The sequence below is a fragment of the Drosophila elegans genome, unplaced genomic scaffold, assembly GCF_018152505.1.
Source record: "Drosophila elegans isolate 14027-0461.03 unplaced genomic scaffold, ASM1815250v1 contig_183, whole genome shotgun sequence".
NCBI lineage: Eukaryota > Metazoa > Arthropoda > Insecta > Diptera > Drosophilidae > Drosophila > Drosophila elegans.
The window spans coordinates 13,402,016-13,409,031 of NW_024545550.1; the positions used below are offsets into that span (position 1 = coordinate 13,402,016).

General features: G+C 44.4%; 1 long non-coding RNA gene across 1 annotated transcript in view; it reads right to left on the minus strand.

Moving 5' to 3' along the window:
• LOC121466857 overlaps positions 1–2,277 on the minus strand; it is a 39,258-nt gene extending 36,981 nt beyond the window's left edge. The window contains exon 1 of the long non-coding RNA XR_005977023.1: positions 416–2,277. This is a non-coding gene — a long non-coding RNA (uncharacterized LOC121466857). The remainder of the gene's footprint in view (positions 1–415) is intronic.
• Between the last annotated feature and the right edge of the window lie 4,739 nt (positions 2,278–7,016).

Consider the following 7,016-nt stretch of genomic DNA (forward strand, 5'->3'; position numbering starts at 1 on the left):
CTTCAGATCTTTAATTGAATAAATGAAATGATTTTATTGGATTTAGATATCTTTTGGATACACAAAATGAATTGCAATACTGAACAAAGACTTTTCTATAATAGATATTTAATATTTATGTTGCCAATGAAAGCTTTCGATTAAAGCACGAAATTTTGCTTTATTTCAATAGTACATTATAGAGCAATATTAAATCCAATTAAAACTTATCAAATCATTGGCAGCATAAAATTATAAATTTATAGTTATAAAACAATTTCAAGCTATAAGCACTTAAAGGTCAAATTATTTATGATAATCGCATTATGTGCAAAAACACACAGTTCAAAATTAGATACCATTAGGGCATTATTCAACATTTTTTCGAATTCGGATCCAATTGATTATGTTTATTTATCTATTTGCATTGGCTTACCCGCTTCTTCCTTATCGCCGGTCCTCTTCCCCTCCCTCTCACTCTCGCTCTGTCCCTCTCTCTCTCGCTCTATTGGCCAACTCTCCAACTGGCTCGTTCAATTTTCGAAAATTCAGATGGTGCCCATTCAGAATTTCGTGTTGCGGGCTTGCGGGTTTTCGGGTTGCGGCATTTTTATGCTTTTGATTCAGTTGTTGCTGTTCTGTTTGCTTGTTGTAGCCATAAAAAATTCATTTTAGCCGGGCCAACACGCCAAACCAGTCGGTCAGAGTCGCCGAGTCTAGCGTTTTGTTATAAATTCACGACTTCACGGCAGCCACTCGGCTCTTTCTTGCCCCGTCTCTTTCGGGCAACTTGGATGGCTTTGAACGGAATCTAATGGAATGGGGGGCATCGGGTGGCAGGAGCGACCTTAGCCAAGGCTGAGATTGAAAAAGATGACAAAGATGGCTGCAACATCCGGTTGGCCATGTGTGCAAATGGGCGTGTGTGGCGGTGTGGCGGAGTGGCGGAGTGGAGGTGTATCGGTGTGTGTATTGTGTGTGTTAAATTCCAGACAACAACGCCGGCAGCGGCGTCTCAGTTTCAGCCGCAGTCTGATTTTGAGTCTGTTTCTGTTTCTGAGGTTGGGTTTGGGCTTGAGTTTGAGTTTGACTTTGAGTCGCAGGCTGATAACTGTTCGACGCGCCTCCCACAGCGGTTACAGTCTGCCTTCTGTCTGCCAATCTACACAGCGGGAAAATCCGCCAAAGCTGGTATTACTAGTCTGATTTTGAATAGCCTTGAATGGGCCTAAAGCGTTCAGGCTAAACTCCCTACATGTCTGAGCCGCTTCAGAATCATGCGTAACTGGCTTTATAATCATATCCTGCATAACAAGGTATAAGCATTGAAATATAAGAATTTCAAACAAGCTACTTAGTAAATTAAAGCCTTATTAGAGCATTCTGATTGTTTGCTAGTTCTTAAAGGCATTACAGGGCAGCATGGTGTTTTGCTAATACCTAAAGATTTATGGACCTTTGTCAATACTTAACCAACCAAAGATATGGTTATCGCCCAGTTTTGTATACTTTCACACACAGTAAATTTAACTCTAGAAATTTCCATAATATTATCCTTGCACGACAAGATAGCTAAGATTTCACTGTATTTATTCAGTAAGAACTACAACTGACCAACCATATTATAACTTCACTGGAGAACAGAGCTATTGGCCCATTTCTAAAGGTACTTTTCAGCCAAATGCCAAGTTTAACGTACTTTCTAGTAAGTAATTTAAATTCTAGGAACTTGTTTCGAAGAACCGCACTGCCCTGCGCTTCACTTCCGATCTCTTCAGTAAAATCTCGGTTCTATAATGCCTTTTCTGGGTTTATAGATGTTCGACTGTATGGGTGTATGCGTGTATGTGTGCGATGTCTGGCCTGCCGTTCGCACTTGGTAATTGCAGCTGTGCCAGTGAGTGTGAGTGAGTGTCTGTGGCGATAGCTCTTGTTGCCGGATTGAGCGACTGACTGCGGGAATGACGCATTGGCTGGGCCCCAGACTTCTTTGGCTGATTGTTCACTTTTTGTATATTTTAATCGCTTTGGATTTTGAATATTTTCTCTGATTTTTGCACTTATTTCGCTGGAGCACTGAGTGTGTGTGTGTTACTGCCTTTGTCTTTGCTAAACAATTGTGTGAGTGAGGGGGTGGTGGGCGGCGGGCGGAGAGAGGTGAGGCAGGAGAGAGCCAGGAGGCAACCGGTACAGACGAGACGCGCAGCGCGAATGAATGAAGTTCCGCAGCCAGCGAGCGAGCAAAGCTATGGCCGATTAGTCGGAGAGCCGAAGAGAGCCGACAAAATACGAATACGAAGTTCCCGTTCCCGTTCGCGGCGGAGGCTTTCTCCGCTCTCTTTGCCGCTCTCCCGCGGTACCGCTCTCTTTTAGCGGCCATTGCTCAGGCGTGTAGGTCGTCTAGAGGCCGTTGCCGAACCAACTCTCTTCGTTGGCCCGAAGCGACTCTCTTTGTTGGCCAAAACTGCAAATCAAAGTCGAGGTCGTTGTACGAATGTAAGAATGTCGGCATGTGATTGCTGCCGGCGTCGCAGCCGCCGTCGGCGTAGCAGTCCGCGTAGCAGTAGGCGTCGCAGTCGCTGAATGATGTTTAATGCCTGGCCGATCTGCCACCCAACTCCCACTCCCTCCCCCTCTCTCGCTCTCTTACTCTCTGCTGCATTATGCTGCCATGTATCTGTCTCTTTATTTCCCTGTGTGTGTGTGCATGCCTTAACTTGGCTTTCTTTTGAATAATGTTGCTTCATGCTTTCGCAGTCTTCGTCTTCATCTGTCTGCCGCTCCCTCTCACTCTCTCCCGCTCTCTTTTCCTAGCCAACCTTTAGCGCCGTCTCTGTCTACACTGGGAAAAAAAGGAAAGAGTATTGACCTTTTGAAGAATGTTTGCTATTAAAATTGGTTCATAAATGATTGGTTTGGGAATTTCTGTATGAAAAATAAATGACTTGGACAGAAACATGTAGTCATTTTAGTCTCAAGATTATTCTAGTTATACGAACTTTTTTTAAAGTAGCAAATTGGTTCTTGAAACCACAAATAACTGGTATCTTAAAACATACAACATTTTTAGTTATTTTCCCGAGTGTAGGCAAAAATGCTGTTACTTTTTATGTGCAACCCTTCCGCAGCCCACCCCCTTTCAGGCACCCAGAAGGAATTCAGTTAGCCTCCGCTCGCTTTGCCCATTTTTACTACATTTTTTGCTACTCTTTTTGCTTTTTTTTCCTTTTTCACCTTTTTGTCTTCTTTTTTTTAATACATTTTCGGCTGCCTCGTCGCTTTCGCGCGTTTGTAATAAAAACTCGTTATAAGTAGAAATTCTTTTCTTTTGGGCTAGTTCCACCTGTCCTCCCCGCGTCCACTGGCCTTCTTTAAGCACTCTTTGCGGCCACTTTTCTTTATTATGATTTTTTCGAGCTGTTCCTCTACTTTTGGCCATAACAAATGTGAGAACCGCCCGAGGCTGGAGCGGCTTAAGCCTTTAGAAGTCCGAAGTTAACGCCCCCAATCTCGTGTTATCTGACCAGCCCCTTCGGCCCGCTAAGCTCAATTAGAGCTAATTTGCTTATCGGCAGTCAGCTGATGGGGATCCCCGCCAAATGAAATTGTCATTGTCAAACAACTGATAGCAGCGCTGAACTCCGGCGATAAGATATACCCACTCACGTGTAAAGCTAAATTACTTTTGCGGCATTCGTACAAACTGCAAATTCATTCCGGCCACGGACTATTTAACATCATTTATCGTGAGCCGTAAGCAAGGGTCGGCTGAAAAGCGGCTGAGACGCATGATTAGGCAGAAAGTGATTGGCAGTGTTATTGACCAACGAAACAACCCATTTTGGCGCTGGAATTTGCATGGGAATGGGTGCTCTGGAAAAGCCTGCTAAATGTGCTGATGAATCGGTTCGGTTAGATTGATGACTCGTTTATTGCATTGTGAAAGTACGCTAAGAAATGGATGCCAAAAGGAAGAATTTTAAGGGGGCTGGGCCACGTTGTTTAAGCTCTTTTTTTAGTGTCTTTTGGATTTATTTACCAGAAGGGTTCCTGATCTTTAAGCTGTTGTGTCTTGGTCGTTTCAGGCAGCTTCGGAATGCCGGACATAAGAATTATAACTGGTTTATCAGTATTTTACCTGGTACAGTTTTTGGGTTTTAGGTAGCAGGCGTATACTTGATATTTTGTTCTTTTTTCTGGAATCTATTTTGCTCCTTAATAGAGAGAGTCAATTGATTATATTATATCACTAAAATCTCACTCCTCTTTTAAAAATACTACCTTTAACCACTTGTCACTTGATTATAATTAATGTCCCCTAATGACTGCTCACTCACCTGTAATTTTCCGGCTCACACCGCTTTGGCCATCACCTGTCATAGTTGTTCTCAGGCTTCTCTGTGAGGTTGTTTTTGTTTTTGTTATTGCTTTTTTTTTATTTTTATTATTTTTGTTTTTAGGAGGTGACGCGACGTATTAAATGCAAATGGATTACGGCGAATTGATTATGCCCGCGCCGGAGTTAAGTTACACACGACTGCCATATAAGCGTATCAGAACTTGGCCAGTACGAGAGAGTACAAAACACACAGACACAGCAAGTGTACTTAACGGTTTCAAATTCCGCTGGCTGATCACTGGGTTCTTAACTTAACTTATGGTTTATTGGTGGGAGCACCTGCGACTGACTCGCTGGAGGCTCTCGGCTCGACTGCCGCTGCACTTTTTGGGCCCAAAGGCCGCAACTTCGGAACATGGCTGAGAAAAGGGTTCTTTGGTTTAGTTGTTCCTTCTCCACTCTGTACTTCGTTGGCCGCTCGATCGCCGCCAACTGGAGACGGGCAACCTCGACTGGCAGACGTCGCGTGGCGACTGAATGCCAACTTCGCGGGACTGGCCCAACGAGAACTGCCGTGAGCTCTCTGCAACTCCGCGGCGGCAGTGGTGCGACAGAGAGGACCGCTGCGCAGTCGGCGCGCTGGCTGCGCTGCATTGCTGCAGCAGTAAAAGGGGAGCGGTGGGGGAGCCAGACAACGAGTGCATTGGCATAGTAAACTTTTGCACGAGGCGCCAGCCTCTCTCTCTCTCTTTCTCTGGCGCCCTCCTTCTCTTTCTGTGTCGCGAGCTGCGATGCCGTTAGATGCGCACTTGACGTCTGGCGTCGCAACAAGTCGGCGGCAGCGCAGTCGGCAGAGGCAGCGACTGAGGCAGCGACTGTCTGTCTCGCCTTCGTTTCGCAAAAAAAAGGGATTCCCCGAACCCCAAAACGAACCGAACATAACCGAGTGTCAGCGAGCCGAATAAAAACCGAACTAATCCGAACGACAACGGCGCCAGCGAAGTTTTTATACATTTTTTCGCATTTCAAGGGACTGCTTTTTAAGAAGTCCTAAATAGCCGAGAATCGAAAGGCCAATCTATCAAACATATCTTTGGAAAATAAAAATCTAAAAACAATACCCACAAATGTATTTTTAAGATCTTGTCTAGTCGCACTGTTGTGACTCAAATGGCAAGTGGAAGTGTTGGTAAAAAGGTTAGATTGGTAAACATATTTTTAAAACTACCATTAAAGATCATGATACATTAATGCTTGGTACTTGTATCATTGTAGCTATGGAAATACAAACACTTATCCAATGGAGTTAATTATTGATAGGAGAGAATAGAACGTTTTTACGTTCTCAAACATTATTGAAACCAGTAAAATAAATTATATTTATCAGCATAGTTAAATTTTAAAGTAAACAGAAGTGATAAATATAATATAGTTGGTTGATAGGGACTTAAACGAAGTTGATTAATCTATATAATTCTTATGGGATTATTTAGCTTATGATATGACCCTTGAATAGTAATTGTCATTAGCTATAAGCTTGACTAACTTCCTCGACCTTTTTAGCGACAGATCAGTAACGTAACCGTGGAAGCGTACGGAAAAATGGGACTTACAAGCCAGAATGCAGTAAAAGACAATGCAACCCCCCGAAGTTATGCCAGTTGTAAGCCGCTCGGGTATAGATTACAATACAAAACTTGGCTAAGGAGCAGAAAGGGGCAAGTGGGCCACGGAAGCCTCGAATTTAGCCGGCATTTTGCAGTGCATCCGCTCGGCAATCGACACTGGGCAGAAGGGGTGGATTGAGCAAAAAACGAAGAGAAAGGACCAAAGAGCGCAGGACTTAAGAGCAACCAGGTCGGAATTTTGGGGCAGGTCAAGTTGTCCGTATACGGGGAAGCCAGCTGACGGACACTGGCCGCCGAACGCGGATGCGGCGCCCAGAAGGATACGAAAGGATGCGTCGAGGACGCCGCTCGTTATTAGATTCATCTTGTTTAGCGCTTAAGCAGCTTGGAGCTTGAGCCATGCCTCTGCAGCTGGGAGCCATCCCCAACTGACCGTAAACTCCGCTCGCCTGCTTTACGGCCGTATTCCCAGCTCCTCCGCCCATCTGCCCATCTACCCATCCGCCACTTTTCTCATCATTATGCCAGCTGGATTTTTATACTCGTAGCCGGCATCTGCATCGTTTCATTAAAATGATTATTAGCACATCTTCAGCTTCAGGACGACTGTAAGTGCACTGGGCACTAGTGGCCTTCCCATGGAATTTCCACGGGTATTGTGGCAGGCAAACATCTAATTAGACGGATCCTCAAGCTGACGCCTGATTAGGCCGAGGGTCCTTCGCATTCCAGTTTGCATTATCCAATTGTGCAATCCGATTCCATGCTGCTTTAATTCCGCTCGATTTAATGACATTCGAGTAGCGGCCGCACGCTAGACGACAGCAATTAAATTATCAAACAATTTCCCAACTGCAGAATTATTATTAAATTTTGTGCCCACCCACACACCTCCAAATACTTATTGGCATGAATATATATGTATGTAAATGTCCAGATTTGCATGTGTGGGGATTCCCTTGCCCTCTCCGGACATTCTGCACACATGACGCCTATTAACCGCTTACAATTTTCATATGCAAAATTGGCAAAATTTTCGATACGGCCAAAAATATGCAGTCGAATATCTG